Source organism: Archocentrus centrarchus, chromosome 22 (genome assembly GCF_007364275.1).
Source record: "Archocentrus centrarchus isolate MPI-CPG fArcCen1 chromosome 22, fArcCen1, whole genome shotgun sequence".
NCBI lineage: Eukaryota > Metazoa > Chordata > Actinopteri > Cichliformes > Cichlidae > Archocentrus > Archocentrus centrarchus.
The window spans coordinates 8,542,318-8,564,625 of NC_044367.1; the positions used below are offsets into that span (position 1 = coordinate 8,542,318).

Sequence of the window (22,308 nt, forward strand, 5' to 3'; positions counted from 1 at the left end):
GGCCACTGCAACGCCTGTAGTAGAGTTGCTGGTAATCTTAGTCAAACTAGGGGAAAAACTGGAATTTGTGCACAACTCAGCCGTTTGCTTATGGAAAATAACTTAGATTAAGAAGACTATTTAAAATCACAACAACATCAGAGGATGTAATTAACTACTGAGGTTACTAGTGCCAATTGCCTAATTGATGTAAAGCTTTTTTCTGTCTCACAGATTGCTTGCAAAAGATGGATAGTCACTGTGATGTCACCAATTGGTCTGTGGAGGACAGACATAAAACAAGCAGATGTCCTAGCTTTCAGAGCTTCAGATACTCTGAGAGTTAACTGGTTCCATTAGAACTCATTTTGATTAACAGTTAAATCAAAGTCTGGCTCTCCATCAGTGAACCTACAGCTGCCAATCAAAAGGCTTCGAGTACCTTCTTTATTATAATAACTGCCCTCTGTTGTACCATGTAGGAAAGCTTCTTTTCAAAGAACTGAAATAAAAATAAAAAGATGCAAAGTTCTGCTTGGGTCATCTAATTGCAAAGTCACTGCCATGGCAACTCATAATACAGAAACCTAACTTTGTAACAAGGCACATTTTGTTGCTGTGATCCCATCTAACACTGATGGAATGTGTATGAAAAAGAGTGAAGATAAAATCACTACAGCTCTGTGGCTAGGATGTGACATCACATCAAACTGCAATGTCTTTGTACTGTACAAAATCAAAAGACCAGATAATCAAACAATGACACATTTTTAACTCCGCTCAACATTTTATTCCAGATTACAAGTCCTGTTTTATTTCCAATTACAAATGTGCTATGTAGTGATCAATCATTAAATTATCACTACAATGCAAATTTGTAAACCAAGAAAGGACTACCATCCACTTGTCATCAGTGGTGCTGAGGTGGAAAGAGTGGACACTTTCAAATACCTGGGAGTGACCATCTCACAGGACCTGTCCTGGACTCATCACATAAACATCACTGTGAAGAAGGCCAGACAGCGTCTCTACCTCCTCAGGCGGCTGAGAGACTTCGAGCTCCCACTCAAGGTGCTCAGGAACTTTTACACCTGCACCATCGAGAGCATCATGCGTGGGAGCATCACCACCTGGATGGGAAACTGCACCAAGCAGGACTTCATGGCCCTAAAAAGGGTGGTTCGTTCAGCTGAACGGACCATCAGAACCACCCTCCCCCACCTGCAGGACATTTACACCAAGCAGTGCAGGCTGAGGGACATGAAGATCCTAAAACAGCCCAGCCACCCCGGACACTCTCTCTTCTCCCTGCTCCCATCAGGCCGGCGTTACCGCTGCCTGAGGACTAAGACTGAAAGGTTGAAGAAGAGTTTTTACCCACAAGCCATCCGTCTGCTCAACTCTGAGCCCTAACTGGACCATTATTGCACAATGTAAATATTATAATTTAAAAAGTGTGTATAGCGTATAGTATATAGAGTATAGTGTATAGTGTGAATTACTTTTTTTTTATTTTTATTCTTCTTATTTATATGTGTGTGTATATATGGTTGCAGGTACAAAATACATTTCACTGTGCATTGTACTGTGTATAACTGTGCATGTGACAAATAAACTCTATCTTATCTTATCTTATCTTAAAGCTTGTTTTGTATAGAGAAGTCATACTGCTGTTCTCTGTACACCAATGCCTACTATTGCCATCAAAAGCAAACTTTTACAATGGCTATTTTTCTATATTAATTGTTTGATCAATCTAAGGCCCGAGCCTCTGAGAGTGTGAAGGCCCTATTTTAACCACTCTGTTAAATTGCCTTTTGGGGGGCCTAAACATGCTCAAAAACTCATGAAATTTTGCACACACGTCAGGTCTGGTGAAAATTTACATATTTTAATGGTCTCAGGTATGGGCCTTCCAAAATGGCTGTATAGCACAGAATCTTTAATTTAAGCCCCACCGCTGTGTTTCACGTATATGTATGAAATTGGGTACACACATATAAGATGTCATAGTGCACAAAAAATCTTCCTGTAGCAATGACCTACACCCAACAGGAAGTCCACCATTTTTAATTAATAGGCAATTTTGGCAATTTCCAGCCCTTAAACATTTTCTAACTACTCCCAGGGTTTTAATGGGATCAACTTCATATTTGATCAGTGTAAAATACAGGCATGGGTGAATCTAAATTGTGAAACTGGTGAGTTTTCATTGGAAGGTGTGGCTGTGTCACTATGGTGAATTTTGATCGGCTGGCATTTGCACATACATTCTCCACTCAGGACCAAACTTCTCATGTGTAATAAGGGTCTGCCAATGAAAACATCTATATGACATTATTTAATGATAGCTGCAGCGCCACCTGGGGGTATGTTATGTTTTACATTTCAACAAATTCAAAGCCACATTGCCCAATCTGCACCAAACGTCAGTGGTTTGATGAAAGTCCAGCCCTGAACACAGTGATACGTATATACAGTGGTATCCGAAAGTTTGGGCACACCTGATAATTTTCATGATTTTCTTAAATCATTGGTTGTTCGGATCAGAAATTTCAGTTAAATATATCATATAGCAGACGATCACAGTGATATTTAAGAAGTGAAATGAAGTTTATAGGATTTAAATAAAGTGTGCAATAATTATTTAAACAAAATTAGGCAGATGCATAATTTTGGGCACCCCAACAGAAAAATTACATAAATATTTAGTAGATCCTCCTTTTGCAGAAATAACAGCCACTAAACACTTCCTATAGCTTCCAATGAGAGTCTGGATTCTGGCTGAAGGTATTTTGGACCATTCTTCTTTACAAAACATCTCCAGTTCAGTCAGGTTTAATGGTTTCCGAGCATGGACAGCCTGCTTTAAATCACACCAGAGATTTTCAATAATATTCCGGTCTGGGGACTGAGATGGCCATTCCAGAATGTTGTACTTGTTCCTCTGCATGAATGCCTCAGTAGATTTTGAGCAGTGTTTAGGGTCGTTGTCTTGTTGAAGTATCCAGCCCCGGCGCAACTTCAACTTTGTCACTGATTCTTGAACATTGCTCTCAAGAATCTGCTGATATTGACTGGAATCCATGTGACCCTCAACTTTAACAAGATTCCCAGTACCTGCACTGACCACACAGCCCCACAGCATGATGGAACTGCCACCAAAGCTCATTTCCATCACCAGTATCTATGATCTTGTTCTTTTGGTCACTACCCAGAGCCTATGACAAGACCCCAAGATACTTAAACTCTTCCACCTGGGGCAGCAACTCATCCCTGACCTAGAGTGGGCACTCCACCTTTTTCCGTCTGAGGACCATAGCCTCAGACTTGGAGATTCTAATTCTCATACCTGCCACTTCACACTCAGCTACAAACTGCTCCAGTGCAAGCTGGAAGCCATCACCCTAATGAACCCAACAAAGCCATGTCATCCATAAAAAGCAAAAATTTGATTTTGAGGTCAACAAGGCAAAAGCCTTCCACCACTTGTCTTTGCCTTGAAATTCTGTCCATAAAAATTATGAACAGAATCATTGACAAAGGGCAGTACTGGCAAAGTCCAATACCAGCAGATTCGAATGTTATCAGTCCATTAAATGCACATTATCAATGATTATCAGATCCATAGTTAAGGGGCACCTCCACCTCCTAGCTGGTCAAAAACGTTGTTACCATCGTTCTGATTGAGGATCACTGTTCCAGTGTGACGTGGACTGGAGTGGATGTCTGGAGTGGATCTATATAAGTTCAGATCAGGCAGGCCATTCTTCCCAGTCACATCCCTCCAGGTCTCACTGTAATTGCTCACATGAGCATAGAAGTCCCCTAGTAGGCCAAAGGAGTCACCAGATGGAACACCCTCGAGCACCCCACCCAGTCACTCCAAGAAGGCTGGGTATGCTGAACTGTCATTTGGCCTGTAAATGCAAACAATCAGGACACATTCCTTGGCCCAAAGGCACAGAGAAGTGACCCTCTGGTCCACCTGTAAAAACTCCAATCTTCTGACAGCAAGCCAAGGGGATACATGCCCAGCCTGCCACCTCTCACCGAGGGCAACTCCAGACTGGAACAGAGTCCAGCCCCTCTCTAGGAGACTGGTTCCAGAGCCCAGGCCGTACATTGAGGTTAGCCAACTATAGTTAGCTGTTATCACTCAACCTCAACCTAAGGCTCCTTTCACACCAGAGAGGTGACAATCCATGTCCCAATCACCAGCGTCGATAGCCAGGGATCAGTCCGCCAGGGCCTCCAGTCTTGGCCACCACACCTGGACAACATATTCCCTGGGATCACTGGCACATACAAACCCCTCCCCCACAATAAGGTGGAGATTTGCTGAGGTTTTTATGAGAGTTTAATGGTTTTCTCTGTAAACCCATGTTCCATTTTATTGCATTAATAGTTCATTGAGAAACATTTATTTATTTATTCTTAATTACACTATAGACATTATGGCTAACGACACTTCACCATACACATAAGGCAGACATGTTCCCCAGAAGTTGCGCGGTGGGACTACTGAAGTGGCTCCACTCGCTACTTCACTGCTGTTTGCCCCTCAGTTATATTTAGACACTGAGGGGTTTGGGGGGGGTGGGTGTTGGTGAGCACTGCTGATTGGCAGTCAGGTGCTCATCAGGTACCAGTCCCCTCAATTTTAATAGCACTCTAGTTTTCATACACACATACTCATTTTTTACACTTCATAGACTCACATATTCCGACACATGCACCCAACATTTCAGGTCTTTTGATTCCCCTTTTTACCGCACCCGACCCGGGAAGGGGTTGGCTAGGGTGTCGGGGATGGGGCTGGCTGCACTCTGGAGTGACTGCTGGCTCTGGGGGCACTCATTCGCCCACGCGTTGGAAGATGGGTTGATGAGTGGAACTGTGTCTCCCATGTGTCTTGTTCTGTGTCTGTGTGTGTGTGTGTGTGTGTGTGTGTGTGTGTGTGTGGCTGGTCTTGGGTCTGGGGTTTGCTGTGACTCACCCCCCGTGGGACATGTTTGCTCCCTGCTGGTAGTTGCTGCCCGCCCAGGAGATGGGCACTCAGTGGTTCTGGGGCACTGGGCTGAGTGTTTTGGCATGGCTGTTGGCCTGCTCCCTTGGGGGTTGTGGTTTGGATGAGGGCAGCCTGCTTCTGCATGTGGGGGGGTCTTTGCTCGGTGTCGGGCGGTTCTCGGGCGCCTGGGGTCCTGGGGCCCTCCCCTGGCTCATGCAGGGGTGGCCGGCTCCTGGTGGGGGTGGCTACCCATTTTGCTGGTTCTGTGGGCCTCTTGCCCTTTGGAAGTGGGGCCCCCTGCTGGGGCCACCCTCCTCCTCCTCTTGTGCGGTTGTGCGCCCGCGGGTGTCATTGAGATGCATGGTCTCGGGTCTTCAGTGCTCGTTGGGGGCTCTGGGCAGCCTGGGTTTCCTGGGTCTATCTCTGGCTATCTTTGGCTCTGGGGGTCGTTGTTGTGGCTTCTCACCCACCTTACCAAGTATGTTTCATGACAAATACACACGTGCACACAGGCATGTACACACAAGCAACAGAACAAGAGTATATGCTTGTTTTCTGTTTTATACTTCTCTTTCAGGTGCTGTTTGTTGTTTTTGTTGATGTTGTTTTTTTTCTCTGTGCTTTTTTGTTTGTGTGCTTTGGTATTTTATTACAGGTGCAGCAACTGGTTCTGTGTTAACTTGCATCTAACAAATAAAACTGAACTAAACTAGGAATACACAGGAAAATTAATGGCACAAAAACATAGGATTTGATCATTTAATAATACAGGAAAATAATTTGACACACTGATGAGCTAAAAAAGCATGTAAACCTTTCTATCTGATGCTGACCATTTGTGCAGCAGTACCTGCAAATAAACATTTCCAGTAACTATCATTTCTGCACATCAGCTTGCAGAAACTTATAAGGTTCTTGAAACAACTTGGTGTTTGGTAACTTTTTTTTTTTTACAGAAAATACTCATTTCAAGTCCCTAGTTCACTAGATTTGTTAGATTCAGATCAGGACATTGATTTGAATATTCTAAAACGTGTTTTTCTTTGTTGCTTAGGGTTGTTGTCTTGGTGCATGACCAAATGTTTCTACAGAGACTGTTAAGAATAAATGTCCTGATATTCTCCTTTGGAATATGTTGATGTAATTCAGAATTAATTCTTTCAGCAACAATAGTGAGACGTCCTGGACCAGATGGAGCAAAACAGGCCCAAACCATAACACTAACACCACCATGTTGCAAAGATGGAACGAGGTTTTTAAGCTGGATTGCAGTCTTTTTTCTTTCTCCAAACACAACACCTCTTATAATTTATACAGTGGACATTTAGAGTTTGAGTGGGGGTGGTGATGATTGTCTGACTAGTTTAGATAACTGATATTACAAATGCATAATGTCCTACTGTGGAGCAAGAGTGAGAGGTGGGAATGTGTTGTGTGCAGCTGGACAGCAGTAGAGAGCAGCTGCAGTAATTGATTTCTGCTGCCACACCAGGGCTGAATGACTGGGATTAGTGGACTATGAACAAGGCCTATTTATTACTGGAATGCTCATGATTAGCTCGTTACTCAGTTCACTGAGGTTCATAGTCACCTCTCACAGGGGAGGGGGATATGTGTGTTTGTGCTTACATTTAAACCGAGGCAGTCAATAGGGCTTGTCTACAAGTATTATAGTTACAAAGCCTAAGGCATTAGCAAAGCTGTTCACAAGAAATCCTCCAGCATTTAGTACAATGAAGCAAAACATACAGTATCTAAATAGACTGAGGCTCGGTTTGGACCCCAGCGCTGCTTTGTGTATTAAAATGTCATTTATCTGAACACAGTACACAGTAGTACAACAACATGGGGAAAATACAAGCTATTTGTTATCTCTAACAGCCAAGTGTAGGCAAAAAGTCACTGTGCTTCTGCTCTCACTCCAGTATGAGAAGAACCACAAGAATGTGGGAGAAAATGAAGAAGGGGCAAGAGAAAAAGAGATGATGGGGGTGGATTTTAAGTGGGAGCCACAGCTAATTTCATGCTCTGCATTTTTATTGTCATGCTTCACTAATTGTGCTTGAGTGCTACATGAATGCCAAAAACACCTTCTGCCACGAGCCAGTGGACGTTCAGGATCAGTAAGAATCAACAGAGCTCTTTAGAATCACACACGCACCCACACACACAACAACACACACAGACCAACACACAATAGAGGGAACTAAAATTAATGGGAAGAGTATTTTGTAGTTAGGAAGCTTTTAAATAATTTAGTTAACACCTGTGATATTAAAAATATTTTTAATGTCTACAGAAATACTACTATACCACTGCTGTCCTTTCCCAAACACAGCACACAGCAGGAAATAATCTACTAATCTCACTACTGGAAATGCTTTGTGTGGTTTAGACAAGGGCATTGCCTAGATAGAGCATGTAAGAGTTAGCATACATGACATTATTCTGTGTCTCCCTTTCGATTTACTTCCTGTTTTATTTTGAAGGTTTATTCTTCGCCTATCTGTCTGTGTCCCAATTCAGGAGCTGCATCCTATGAAGGTCGTGGCCCATGTAGGCTGCGTCTTTTGCAGGCCACAAAGACCATGAAGCCCAGAAATGAACAGTTATTAAATGGGACAGTCTAGCCTACCACTCCTGCTCCTGTTGCCTAGCAACCATGACACTAGCAACTAAGGATGTTTTGAATAGCGTTTTTTACAGCGGCGAGGTGAAAATCTTTATCTAATTTGCTTTACTGGAGCAAACTGAGATGTTTCATTGGCATGTGTATATGAGGCTGAGAGTATTTTAGCTGTTCCCAGGACTCGGCTCTTCTGGACAGAGATCTCAGATGTTGTTACAGGAATCTGCTGGAGCCACTCTCCCAGCTTGGGGGTCACTGCCCTGAGTGTTCCAATTACCACGGGGACCACTGTTACGTCATCTTCCACATCCTTTCCAGTTCCTCTCTGAGCCCTTGTAATTTATCAAGCTTCTCGTGTTCCTTCTTCTTCATGTTCCCGTCACTTGGTATTGCAACGTCTATCACTACGACCTTCTTCCTCTGTCTGTCCACCACTACGATGTCCGGTTGGTTAGCCATCACAAGTTTGTCTGTCTGTATCTGGAAGTCCCACAGGATCTTAGCTTGGTCATTCTCAACCACCCTTGGGGGTATATCCCATTTTGACCTCGGGACTTCCAGGTCATACTCGGCACAGATGTTCCTGTATACTATTCCGGACACTTGGTTATGGCGTTCCATGTATGCCCTGCCTGCTAGCATCTTGCACCCTGCTGTTATGTGCTGGATTGTCTCAGGGGCATCTCTGCACAGCCTGCACCTGGGGTCTTGCCTGGTGTTGTAGACCCCAGCCTCTATCGATTTTGTGCTTAGAGCTTGTTCCTGTGCTGCCATGAATGGTGCCTCCATTCTGTCTGTCAGTCCAGCTTTGATCAGCCATTGGTAGGACTTTTCTATGTCAGCCACTTCTTCTATCTGCCGGTGGTACATGCCGTGCAGAGGCCTGTCCTTCCATGATGGTTCCTCCTCTTCCTTCTCAGGTTTCTGCTATATATATATATATATATATATCAGGGTTCATACACCTTTTCCAGGATCAAATTCAATCACTTTTTAAGCACTTTCAAGTTTTTCCAGCACATTAACACTGGGATACATATTTATACAAATACATATATACTCAAAATTATTTCACATTTTTTAATCTACCAGCAATTCTAGAGACTGTTGCCCTGCCTGGGGCCTCCCTGGAGACTGAGCGTCCTGCACATAGGCATATATACATAGATGCTGCATTGAGCGGGGTAGCCCGTTGCTGTGGCACGTCAGCACGTCCACCATATTGGATGTGGCAGATCTGCACTGTAGACTAATACAAGTGAATGGACTGAACTTCATAAAGCGCCTTTCTACAAAGTTATTCAATGCATTCATTCACACATTCAAATATGCACTAATATACACTGGGAAACTTTTAGGCGCAAAAAAATAATTCTGTTTTCAAAATCTTAGAATGGCCATATACGATCTAAAACAATTCGTCAGTCTTACCTGTGAAAGGTAATCCCACTGTAGAACGGTTCGAAAAACAGCACGAGTGCAGTATTATGTTGGCCACTTTTGCCACATCCATGGCGACGACGCTGACATACAAGTCAGCGCTCAATGTGGCGTCTAGGTATATATCTCTATGGTCCTGCACCTGTCCTTGCTCTTAGGGTGGGAGTGGCCAGGGCCCAGCCCATTCCTGCACCCAAATTCCCAGGGCAGCCAGGCCTCAGCTTCTGCTCCAGCATCCGTATTTGGCAGCAGGCCCTGCACTGTTCCAGCCTTTAGGGAGGACTGTGAGTCATGCGGAGCAGCTTCCTGGAGAGCCTTTGCATCCTGGGCAGCCCCAGTTATCAGAGGAGTCAGCTGTGAGGTCTGCACAGCCCCAACCTGTTAAACCTGTGTATCCTGCGCCAGAGCTGCCACAAACCCAGTCGTTGGAGGAGACTAGGTTCGAGACACAACAGCCCAACTCATCGGAGGAGACAACGGGCCCTGGTGAACAGCCTGCGGCCTGAGCCAGAGGATCCCCGAGATGCCTGTCCAAGGATCTCGGTCTTCACCACTGGCCACAAGCCAGGCTGTCATAGGCCTCTAGCCAAGCCACCAGAGGTGTCTCATTTGCCAACGCCAGCCTCTGAAAAGTCTCCTTCCCTGCCTGCTTCCTGTCAAGTCACTTGAGGTGCCCATCGGCTCCGCTGATGCCACCCTCCGGAGAGTTTCCTTGTCTCTCGTCAGCCTCCAGCCAAGCCTCCTGAAGATCACTATCTTTGCTGTTACTGGCACACCTTTCAGCCTCCCGAGGGATTCCAATTTCATTGCCCTTGGCGGCCCCTGGCCAAGCCACCAGGGTGTCCCATTACCTCTATCTCCACAACTGGCCACTTTCTTGATGTCTCACCCCATGACTAAGCAGGCCCCCAGAGCTACTGCTTCTCCTCTTTGTTCCCCATGGCCAGGCAGACTCCTGGAACTGTGTTTTTGTGGTTAAACTGGAATATTACAAATTGACTATTATTGCTTTACCACAGTGCTCTAGTTGAGCTCCTGTGAACAAATCACCTTAACAAGTGAATTATCTACTCGTTTCTCCTTCAAACATTAAAGTATGTTGGCTGGACACCACAAAACAGAGCAGCTTAGGGGACTTTAAAAGTGATATTCAACTGAGGGAAAACCAGGATAGATTACTGGTATTAATTATGGTAAATGGACTGGTTTTTATATAGTGCTTTTCTACTCTACATGAGCACTCCAAGTGCTTCCTACAGGATGTTTCAATCACTAATTCACATGCAGACATTCATACAAGCACTTTCTATGTCTAAGTAATTTCTATTCACACACTCCAATCAGAAACAACTTAGGATTCAGTATCTTGCCCAAGGATACTGGAGTAGCCAGGGATCAAACCACTAAGCTTCCAATTAGTAGATGACCTGCTCTACCTCCTAAGCCACAGCAACCCCCTTTATCCATGAAATTGCCACAGTATCTGTAAGATTAACCTTAACTTTTGAACTGCTTGCATTGTCAAAGCTTTTAAAGGATGCACAACCTGAGCCACATTAAGTAGCAACTCAGTCACGTCATGAAACTTTGTCAAAATTTAACCACATTAAGCCACCACCAACTAAATATCTCTCACTGTTAAAGTAGGGGAACCTATTGTGGCCATTGTGTCATCATAAAAACACAATAAAAAAACCTCTCTAGATCTAGTGTTAGGTTTACAGCACAGAGTGGCAGACTGAGGAGCCAGGCAAGTAAAGACTACTACACCTCTATTTATAATGATTTGTTTCATTTTGGTTTAGATGCAATGCTGTAGCCATTCCTTTGAAAAAACATTAAATGTTGTACTCTGAGGCACTGTGCCAGCTGCTGTTTAACTCCTGGGTAGCACAGAGATACCAGCATTGACAGAGAAATGCAGTATTTATACTGCTGCTGGAGATTAGCTTGTCAGCAGTGATCTAACTACAGCAGGCAGCTGGGAAGCAAATGTTAAACGCTCCCTCCTGTCTATATCCCTCAAGGATTTTCCTGCCTCACACTTGTTTGGCTGATAAGCTGCTGCCATGAGCTTGTCAAGGTCAGTAGTTATCTAGCCACACCCCTGTATTCACACAGTGTCTCCCTCACAATGGTCAGAGCTTGAGGAGAGGTGGAGGGAACTTACCTTCCTTTTTTCCCCATGACGCAGCAGTCCTGAGTTTCAGGGTGATGTGATCAGTGCTGGTATCTGCTGGGAAAAAGGTGACGTGCAGCCATGTCTACCAACAAATCAGTTCAATGTTGGAATAGGTCTATATTAAATGCCATTAATGTCTAGTTTACAGGTATCTATATGTGCAAATAATTATATTTAACTAGTACAACTACTATATTATAACCACTATAGTATAATATGTTTTTTATTTTAATTCCTTCTCATCCTTAATCTCTGCAATACCAGTGGTCCCACTTTGTGATGAATACATCATATTACCTGGCTCTCCAGTGAGTTTGCGTCCCCTGGATGGATGCCAGTTCCACCATCTTGGAGAGCAGTTTGCAATGTAAAGCCTTTTTCTTCTAGAGAACCACCACAGCAGCATACTGATCATAATCTACCAGTACCGAACTACAAGGCAGGAAGGAAAGGGAAAGGTCTAGCTGTGACTCTTTGATAGGTGCTGGATATCCTTCATTTTTAGGAAGTTGACAAACTCACAAGGGATCAAATATGGCAATTAGGGCATGTGGCAAGCACCTCTCTGTGTAGGAAAAAAAAAAGATGTCCTCTGTTTTCAATGCGCTGTATGCCGCAACAGAGTCATGATTGTTGCTAATGTTTTCCCTCAGGCCCTGAACTTTTCTGGGATTTACCTGAAAAAGGTGCAGTAAAAATACAAATTTTCAAAGTAGTCATTTCAGATGCTAGCTGTTCATTAACTTGCCAGCTCCAACAATACATAGCTTCTGTGATGTCAGATTGCCCCTATGTGTGAATAGTGCATCTAATATCTTGGTGACTTCACTGCTCGTCAGTAGGCATCATGTGTGCCATATGCTCTATCTAAATAGTCTTCTTGACTAAACCACGCTGATTATTTCCAGTAGGGGGAACAGGTCTACGGCTGACTATTTCCTAATATGTGCTATATGTAAGAAAGGACAGCAGCTGCTACATTAACATGACTGCAAATCATGGAACTGTAACCCCAGGTCTGAACTTGCCATTTCTGCCTCTCAGTGAATCCTCTAAACATAGCTGACTCAGCTAAATGACGGGTATGCAAAGCAGAAAAACAGAAGAACTCATTGACATAACAGCTGATAAGAAGGATTTTTCCTCCAAGTCACTAATCATCATTAATAGAGCCTTTGATTTCCTTCCCCATGGTGCCTACAAATTACAACCTTAGACATGTTCACTGTAGTAGGGCTAAAAAGACAACTCTTCATCTTTAACACTGGGATGTGATGAAAGCATTTCCATGATACTATGCAGATGTGCTGAGTTAATCAGCATTTTATTATGCCTTTTTATTTTGTCAGTGAAAGGCCACCTTCAAAGTGGCTGCTTCCCCAAATCAGCTCTGTGCTCCTGCTTTCTTTTCATGCGGCTGAGGGAACAAGCGAATCATTAGTCATTATCTGTCTGCCCTCGTTCTCACCAGTTCATCATGTCTTCCCCTCCTCCTCCTTATCCTCTTTTCACTCTGTCTCCTAAAATAGGCTCATGACTTGCAGTGCACTCCTATTTCCTCAAGAGGCCACTCTCAATTTCCCTCACAACCAAACCCTCAATCTGTCTTTTTGTATACCATGACAGCATTAAGCCAAACTACTGAAGTTATGCTCATGTTCAGTATTTAAACTGAAAAGGAATACACCAATATCACCGTAAATGTGATGACTGTTAATCTCACGCAAGAATGAATACCATTTGCATTTTCTAATCACTTACTAGAAGAAAATCAATCTGAAAAAAATTGCAAAAACCCTGAGGCTTTATTCAGTTCAGTTCATTTTTTTTTATATAGCACCAAATCAATTCAAGGTGCCTTATATTACAAGGTAAAGGCCTTACAACAATATTGAGAAAACCCCAACAATCAGACGAAGCCCTATGAGCAAGCACTTGGTGACAGTGGGAAGGAAAAACTTCCTTTTAACAGGAAGAAACCTCCAGCAGGACCAGGCTCAGGGAGGGGCAGTCATCTGCCACAGCCAGATGCAGTGAGGGGAGAGAGAAAGGACAAAAGACATGTTGTGGAAGAGAGCCTGAGATTAATACTAAATAAATGCAGAGTGGTGTGTAAACACAGAGCAAGTGAAACAAGGTGAGTGAAGAAGAAACAGTGCATTATGGAACTCCATAATTAACTTTGTGTGAAGAAAACTGCTTCCTGGGCTCAACCCTGCACAGTCACATTTTAGGTTGTTTAATAAATTTGGCCAGATTTCTAGAAATGAGAGCTGCTCCATCCAAAGTGGGATGGATAATGTCTCTCCTAAGAAGACCAGGTTTTCCCCCAATTATCTATAAAGCCCACATCGTTTTTTGGCCACCACTCAGACAACTAGCAATTTAAGGAGAACATGCAACTAAACATGTCACTCCTGGTCCAAATGTGGAGGGGCCCAGAGAAAACTACAGAGTCCGACATTTTTTTTTAGCAAAGTTACACACGACTCAATATTAATTTTAGTGACCTCTGAGTGACGTCATTACTGCTGATGTGAATTATTATTTTACGAAAACTATGTTTACCCATAGCACTTTCAGGTTTCCTTCCATGTTGCCTGCTCTGGTCCCTGTAATGTGTAGTTCCCTACAGGCTTCCTAACAATAATTCAATGAAGCAGAACTTAACCTTTTTAAACACATTTAAAAACAGCCTGAAATTTTGAAGAAATATACAAAGAAAATGTAAACAAATAATGAAAAGATTACATCTTACTGTTTTACATTTAGATTTTCAGCTGACATGGTAAATGGACTAGTTCTTATATAGCGCTTTTCTACTCTAACTGAGCACTCAAAGGGCTTATACATCATGTTTACATTCACCCATTCACACAAGCACTTCAATGTGTAACTAAGCTAAGTGCTTATTGTCTAACACTCACACACATTCATATTCCAACGCTTGGTTCAGAGAGCAACTTGGGGTTCAGTATCTTGCCCAAGGATACTTTGGCATGCAGCCCGGAATCGAACCGCCAACCTTCTGATTAGTAGGTGACCTACTGTACATCCTGAGCTACAGCCACCCCTAACCCATACCTGTCCACTCATGTTTAGGAATTACTATAAATCTTTCTTGGCTGGATGTAAATAAGTTTAACAGTAATTTGGTGCTTTCTCGCTGGTGTGGCTTAGTTATGTTCTCTTCATGCTGGAAGGCTAGAAGGGAGAAATAAAACTCCCCATTTTTTGCCATTCACCTGTTGGTCACGCAGTGATAGTGATTTGACCAGATTAGAGCTTCTACAACAACAATGTTTTTTTGGTTTGTTTGTTTTGTTTTCTCTTCTACACGTGCCCAGCGGATTGGAATGCTGACTTTGTACAAACATTTTTAAAATTAAAATTAGTAAACTGGAGCCAATCTCTGGCTAAATTTAAGCAAACATTTTGTTACCTAAACTTGGAAAAAACATAATTTTTTTAGGCAGACAGGTTTGTCCAGTGACATGCAATGTGAGTTTTTGAAGTAGTGCCACTAACTTCAACTTTTACATGTTTCAATAATGCATTTTAATCCATTTTAATTCTCTATATATGAGGCATCCAACCCCTTCTAACCTTGCCCACAGGCCTGAGCCAACAGTCATGAATTATTCACGTGAGTTAAAGAAGCTACATTTAATTTCCCAATCATCTGTTGGCATGGCTTGTAATGAGACACTAAGAGAAACCTGAACTCTCTGAGATAGAGAGAGATAGAGGGGTGAAAAACAGAGATAGAGTGAACAAAGTAGTACTTAGGATTACATAATCAGTCCATAGATAAGAACCTATTTCCATCAACCAGCGCAACTCGTGTTTTTCCTGTTCTTCTCTCTCTATTGATGTCCATTTTAATTTCTCTCACTCTTTTGTCTTTTAATCTGTCTCATCAGAAAGGACTGGAGAGGGCATGTGGAAAAGCAAAAGACACCAACACAAGAGAGACACAATAAAATGGACAAAGTTTACATGCATTCATCATGACTATGAATGCCATGGTAATTTTGGGCTTTAAATGACTTCTTTGAAAATAGTATTTTTCAAGGGTGAAATGATTGTACAGTATGCATTGTTAATAACTTTATAAAACAAGAACTGGTTGCCAAGTTTGAATTTTGGATTTTTTCTAGTCCACACAGGGTTAAAAGTATACAGACACCCACACCAATATTTGTTTAAATGTCCCGTAGCAAGTTCCACCTCGAACAGATGATTTTGATAGCCATCAAGAAGCTTCTGGCATAATTCTGGATGTATATTTGACCACTATTCTTGGCAGAGTTGGTAGAGTTAATTTAAATTGGTTGGTTTCCTGGTGCATAATCAGCTTTTAAACATAGACCACAAATTTTCAATAGGGTTGATGTTCAGGCTCTGGGATGAAAATCCTCTCCAGACAACGGGCTTCATTCATTAGTTTACGCATGGAAACGTTCATGCGCAAAAAAATGAGTTTGCATGCAAAATCAAAGTCAGATTCATGACAGCACATAAGGAAGAGAGAATCCTATACCACTAAGGCAAAAAAGCAGGAGAAAGTCTGGCTGAAGAAACTTATATAAGAAGGAAACCAGAAAAGGTACAGTTTTCCAAAGTGCTACCATCGGGAAAAAAACAAGATATATATTAGCCAATTTATTAGTATTTTATCTCTTTACATGCAGTTTTTTTTTTTTTAATGTATTTCTGAACTTTTTTTTTTTTGGTTTGTGGTGTTTAGCCATATAAGGGAGAGAAAATGTTGTTCCATTTGTTGTTCTCTTTCTCCCTAGTTGGTGTCTGACCTTCTTTCCTGTGCATCTTCGCTGATTTGATGAAAGCCCAGTTGGGATACCCATGTTTTAAGAGCTTTTTTTCACATGTGTGTTTCTTTTTCTTTCCCTTCTACCTTAGAGGGAATGTTTTCTGCCGGTGCTGCAGGATCTTGATCACCCTAAGTTTGTCTTCCAGGGGTGGTGGAAGTCAAAGAGTAGGTACTGGTCTGTGTGCGGGTTTCCAGTAAACTTCAGTGCTTCCATCTTTCTTAATGAACACAGCACAGTCTAGAAACAGTAACCTATTATCCTTGGCATCCTCCCTGGTGAATGTATTGTTTTTATGCACTGAGGTGATGTGGTGAAGGCTTCTACTTCTTGGGTTTTGATTTTGACCCAGGTATCATCCACATATCTGCACCAGTGGCTAGGTGCCATCCCTTTGAAGGAGCCAAAAGCTTTGCCTTCCACTTCCTGCATGTAAAGGTTGGCTGAAATGGAGGACACTGAGGAGCCCATGGCACATCCCTGCTTTTGTCTGTAGAAACCCTCATTGTATTTGAAATATGTGCTAGTAAGGCAGAGGTCTAACAGTGTGCAAATCTGATTGGATGTAAAGCCAGTTCTGTTTTGTAAGAAGCTATCTTGCTGTAGTTGTTTTCAGGCAGTCTCCACTGCCTCAGTTGTAAGCATACAAGTTAAACAACAAACCAAAGGACACTATGGTTTCATCTGGATTCAGCCTAAGATTATGGACTTTGCTGGTAAAGTCAGTGGAGTTTTCCATGTAATGGTGTGTGTTACCCACAAGCGGAGAAATGTCGTGACTGAGTTTATATTACTAAAAATGGGTCAGAGTGGTACTCCTTCTTTATGAGTCTTAGGAAGTCAATATATACATAGCGTAGCTTCTCCAAGACAAAGGTGGTAACATGTATGTCGGTCAATGGCTTTCTCCCTTTCAAGTTGTTGTAGGCAACAAATGACTTTCTTGTAGTTGGAGTCTTGTCTTAAATCTCTAAGTATTGTTGTCACTGAGGAATGTAGTAATCTTGGTGTAGTCAGTTGAATTTAGAACAATGGTGCACCTCCCCTTGTCAGCTGGTAGTATGGCGATGCTTTGGTCTTTACCAAACTTAAAGAAGTCCATTCTCCATTTTCCCAGAGACTACTGTGGCTTGGGATGACTCAGAACATACACAGAAATATTCCAAATGAAGTGTTACCATTATTTGGGTAGCGAAACAGATCTTGAGGTCATTCTCAATGTGAAATGCTTTTTGTATCAGCAGTTTCCTCCCACAAGTATATTGCAACCATGGTTGAGCAATTTTGTTTGTATTGTGCTCCAAAGTACTTTTGACTTAATGGCTGTGTTTCTGTGACAACCATTCCAACAACTGCTCTGAAGAACCAAAAGATCCAAAATCACTCCAAATCATCTACAAGCTTATCATCTTGCTCGATAGGATGGCTGATAACTTTCTCCAACTTAATGATGAAAAAACTGAAGTCCTCATTTGTGCCCCTGATAGATTTATACCCAGGATAATGGAAGCTCTTGGTCCTCTTGCCAAATTTGCTAAATCTTCCATCAGGAACCTTGGTGTAACCTTTGACTCTGCTTTCTCCTTAGATACCCACGTCAAATCTCTGGTTCACTCTTGTTTCTATCATTTACGGAACCTTGCTAAGTTAAGTCCCATTGTGTCACGTTCTGAACTTGAGATTGCTATCCATGCATTCATTTCCTCACGTCTGGATTATTGTAATGCTTTATCTACTTGTCTTAGCAAAAGCTCCCTGGAGCGTCTCCAGGTTGTTCAGAATGCTGCTGCAAGGCTTCTGACAAAATCTTCTAAGTATTCGCACATCACACCGTTACTCATCCAGCTGCACTGGCTCCCCATTAATTTCAGAGTTCAGTTTAAAATTCTGGTCCTGACTTACAGAGGTCTTCACGGTCAAGCCCCAACTTATATCAGTGAACTCTTGCATCCCTACATTCCCACCAGGTCTCTGAGGTCATGTGATAAAGGTCTACTGGCCCTACATCACTCAAGGCTGATAACTAGGGGAGATAGAGCTTTTGCAGCAGTGGCTCCCCAACTCTGGAACTCTATCCCGTTATGTATAAGAACTGCGGATTCGGTGGTGTCTTTTAAAAAAACAGCTAAAAACTCATCTTTTTAGGCTTGCATTTGGTTAGTTTACTTTATATTATATATATATATATATATATATATATATATGGCCCACAAACACAGCATATATATATATATATATATATATATATATATATATATATATATATTTGTCCTCCTTACTCCAATTGTAATTTGTTTTAATGTTGTGAAGTACCTTGTGGTCTATGTCTTGAGAGGTGCTATATAGATAAAATTTTACTTACTTACTTACATTATTCCATTACAGAGAATAGGCCTCTGCTCATTCAAGTTCAGTGAAATTCAGAAAAATGCTGTGTTTGTGGGCCACTGTTGTAGCTAAAGCTTATTCTAATCAGAGACAGCAAAACAGTTTATTACAATCAATATCATAATATGATTAGAACTGTGAGTAAAAAGGGTGCAGGAAAATATAGCCTTGCTCTCAATACTCAACCACTCTCTTGAGTCAATATCATAATACATTACACCCTTTAAAAAGGCACAGTGGGCGTGGTAACAGACACAGCCCACCAATGATTTTTTTGGATCTGGTATTTTATAATAATATAAGTTAAATGACAGTTATATTGCAAAAACAGGTCAACATCTAGGTCTAGCAAAAACCTAAGTGCTTGTGACACACAGGAGTTTAATGTAGTGTTGAGCCAAAGAGATTTCCTTAGGCTGAGAAAATTACAGCTGAATGTAGCTGGATGCAAAAGGACAAAAAGCAGTCCAACTGTTCTCTCATTGTGGGCCATGTTCCACCTCTCATTTGGCAGACTTGAGAGAGCTCCCTTGCTTGTTCTGCAATAGACAAATTGGCCATAAATGGCCTCTCAGTTCACTCAGGGAAGCCTCTGATAAGCCTGGAAATCTGGCTGCTTAAGTAGCTTTTGAATGAAGCTCTTCATGAGGGGCTGATAGTAGCTTGGTTGCTCTGCTCAGAGCTGAACACGAGGTGTCACGTTATCAGCAGAAGAATGAGGATGGGGAAGTGCAGAAACAAAAGCTCAACAACTTTGTGGTCAAATGTGTCCTTCATAACAGGAAACAAACATACAGTTGAAGGTCAGAGGGTGTGGTCTACATTTGTAGTCATCATGACCATACCAATCCACGTGATTCTAATGCACCTTTTTCTACTTTACATGAGTGTAGAAACAAGACCCACCATAGACAGGGGTATCCTCCTGTGATTAATAAGAATATAAAATAAATTAGGATAACATTACAGCCCCATTTCATAATATAAAACCCTTCAGCAGAAATCTTCAGAATGAAACTTCCCATCATCACCACTTCAACCAAGCAACAGAGAGGCTTTATACTGTACTTGCTTTTAAAAGTTTTAAGACTGTTTGCCTGTCATCTAACTCTCAGTAAGATTGCAAACATGCCCATTGTTCAATTTCCCCAAACACTAACACAATTCCTTACTGAATAAGCAATCACAATAACACCCAGTGCTGTTTTGAACTTGCACAGAGCAAATAACTCACAATACATGAATGTCACACATACAGTGGTCTGTGCAACATTAAGATTCATCATAACAGTATCACATGTAGAGAAGTGGGATAATTTTCAAGTCCAATTTAGCCTCCCTGTTAGGTATCTATTAACTGTGTGTGTGTGTGTGTGTGTGTGTGTGTGTGTGTGTGTGTGTGTGTGTGTGTGTGTGTATGTGTGTGTGTGTGTGTGTGTGTGTGTGTGTGAGAGTGAGAGTGAGAGAGAGAGAGAGACAGAGAGAGAGAATCACTGAACAAGAGTTGGGCCACTGTTCTGTTTTCTCACCTCTATGACTTCATAATAATTAGGAGGCAAGTATTTCTGTATTAAATCAGCAGCATGCATTAATTCTAATCAGGATCTGTAGCCAGGCTTGACCAGCAGTCTGTATGTGCCAGCAATGCTGAACCATGCTCTTCAAGCTTCACTGCAGCTCTCTTGCTGCAGCGCAGCACTTTTTGTCAGAGCAGATGATCTCTGACCTTTCCTGCAGTCTCCTGTGTGAACCTGTTTGAGCTGTGGCCTTTTAACAAACACCAACACAAATCACTCAGTGCACGGCAGCTCCCATTCACACTTATGTCCAACTGGTAGGGCTTTCCAATCATATATGATCCTTTTTGGTGGATTCAACTATGAATTTAAAATGCAATCTGATAGTGAAACATGCATGCTGCTCAGCAGACTCTACTTTACCTCACATCTGAAAGCAGAAATTAGGGTTAATGTCTGTCAGATTCTCCCTGACAAAAAAAAACAAAACAAAACAAAAAAACATAAAGTAACACCCATCACTTCTTACCCCACTGATTTTGATTTATCTATAATGTTGTATTTTCATCCATTTGCCCGGCTTGAATGGTAACATGGAAGGTTTTGTGCATAGTAATAGGTAACATAATGCAGAAAAAAATACTTGAGGTACACCATTTTCCCAAAAGTATTCACTCACTCATCCAAATCATTGGATTCAGGTGTTCCAGTCACTTCCATGGCCACAGGTGTATAAACCAAGCACCTAGGCTTGCAGACTGCTTCTACAAACATTTGTCAAAGAATGGGTCGCTCTCAGGAGCTCAGTGAATTCCAGCGTGGTACCGTGATAAGATGCCATCTGTGCAACAAGTCCAGTCATGAAATTTCTTCGCTACTAAATATTCTACAGTCAACTGTTAGTGGTATTATAACAAATGGAAGCAATAAACAGCAGGGATTAATTAATCCAAATTTAAAATCATTCATCAGTTACACTATTCAAAGGTTCTGCATACGATCTACCCCACTGTTTCCCCAGTGTGTGACAGGTGTAATATGCCGGAAGGTACGCTGTCTCATGCTTTCTGGTCATGCCCTTTATTAAATGGCTTCTGGTTGAAAAATATGTGACTGGTACGCCAAGGCATATAAGACCCCTTTACAACTCGAACCAGGTCTTGTGATCCTTGGATGCTCCCAAACGCCCGATGCTATACCTGCTGCAATGATGCAGCCACTGGAACTTGGACTGATTGTTGCCAAAAGACTAATCTTGAGAGACTGGAAGTCCTCTGGACCTCCTTCCTTCCAATTGTGGGTGACCGATATGATGTCCATAATACAAATGGAAAAACTCAGTGAAGACGCTAAAGATACCTTTTCGCGCTACTGGAATCCCTTCCTAGATCACTTAGCTAAGGCCAGATTAAGCTAAACAGATTCCAACTTTAGGATATATCCCTTTGTCGCTTTTAATGTGTGCTTGTTTGTATACATCTGCACATCTGTAAGAATATGTTTATGTATATATATATACTTTGTGTGTACACTATTTGTTAACTGCAATGTTTAACACTTTGACCTGTGCATCTGGGCCCTGTCTGTTTGTTTATTTGTTTTATTTTTTGTAAGTATTAAATCTTGAAAACCAAAAATAAAATTATTAAAAAAAACAGCAACCCAGCAACAAAGTGGTAGGCCATGTAAAATCACAGAGCAGGGTCAACATATACTGAGGTAAATAGTGTGAACAGGTCGCCAAGTTTCTGTCAGTCGCTACAGACCTCTAAACTTCATGTGGCCTTCAGATTAGCTCAAGAAGTCAAAGTTTTGTTATTGTCAATACTACATAAGTATAGGACATGGAGAGGATTGAAATTGCATTACTCTCAGACCTGAGGGGAAAAATCTGAATTTGTACAGTTTTATAACTAAAAGTGCAAAAGAATGTAGAAGTAGTAAAATTTAAAACTAAGTTGAAATAAATATAAAAATAACTAGAAGCACTCAGAGAGCGCAAACCTCCACCAAGGCCATAGGGTCACTGACGCTGTAATACGTGTATCTAATACTGTGAAATAATTTTTAATTTTTCCCAGACAACAATAATCCCCTATACCCCAATAGTGAAGAATCCTTAAAAAAAATTCCCTTGATCCAGATCGTGATCCGGATCACCGCCAAAATTTAATCACTTCTTCCTCTTGTCATTTCCAACCACTCCACAAAAATTTCAGCAAAATCCGTTCATAACTTTTGGAGTAATCCTGCTGACAAACAGACAGACAGACAGACAGACAAACAAACCAACGCGACCGAAAACATAACCTCCTTGGTGGAGGTAAATA

The 22,308-nt window shown here is 41.8% G+C and overlaps 1 protein-coding gene across 5 annotated transcripts in view; it reads right to left on the reverse strand.

The window, feature by feature from the left end:
* Positions 1-22,308, reverse strand: part of adck1 (aarF domain containing kinase 1) — a 107,846-nt gene that overhangs the window by 75,495 nt on the left and 10,043 nt on the right. Inside the window, exons 1-3 of one of the 5 annotated variants that reach the window (XM_030719009.1) lie at positions 11,803-11,900; positions 11,539-11,673; positions 11,230-11,292 (exon numbers count right to left, since the gene is read on the reverse strand). The exons of the other annotated variants lie outside the window; for them this stretch is intronic. The gene's annotated coding sequence lies outside the window, so the exon portion shown is untranslated. Of the gene's footprint in view, positions 1-11,229; positions 11,293-11,538; positions 11,674-11,802; positions 11,901-22,308 lie in introns of those variants that run through there. 5 annotated transcript variants of the gene reach the window in all.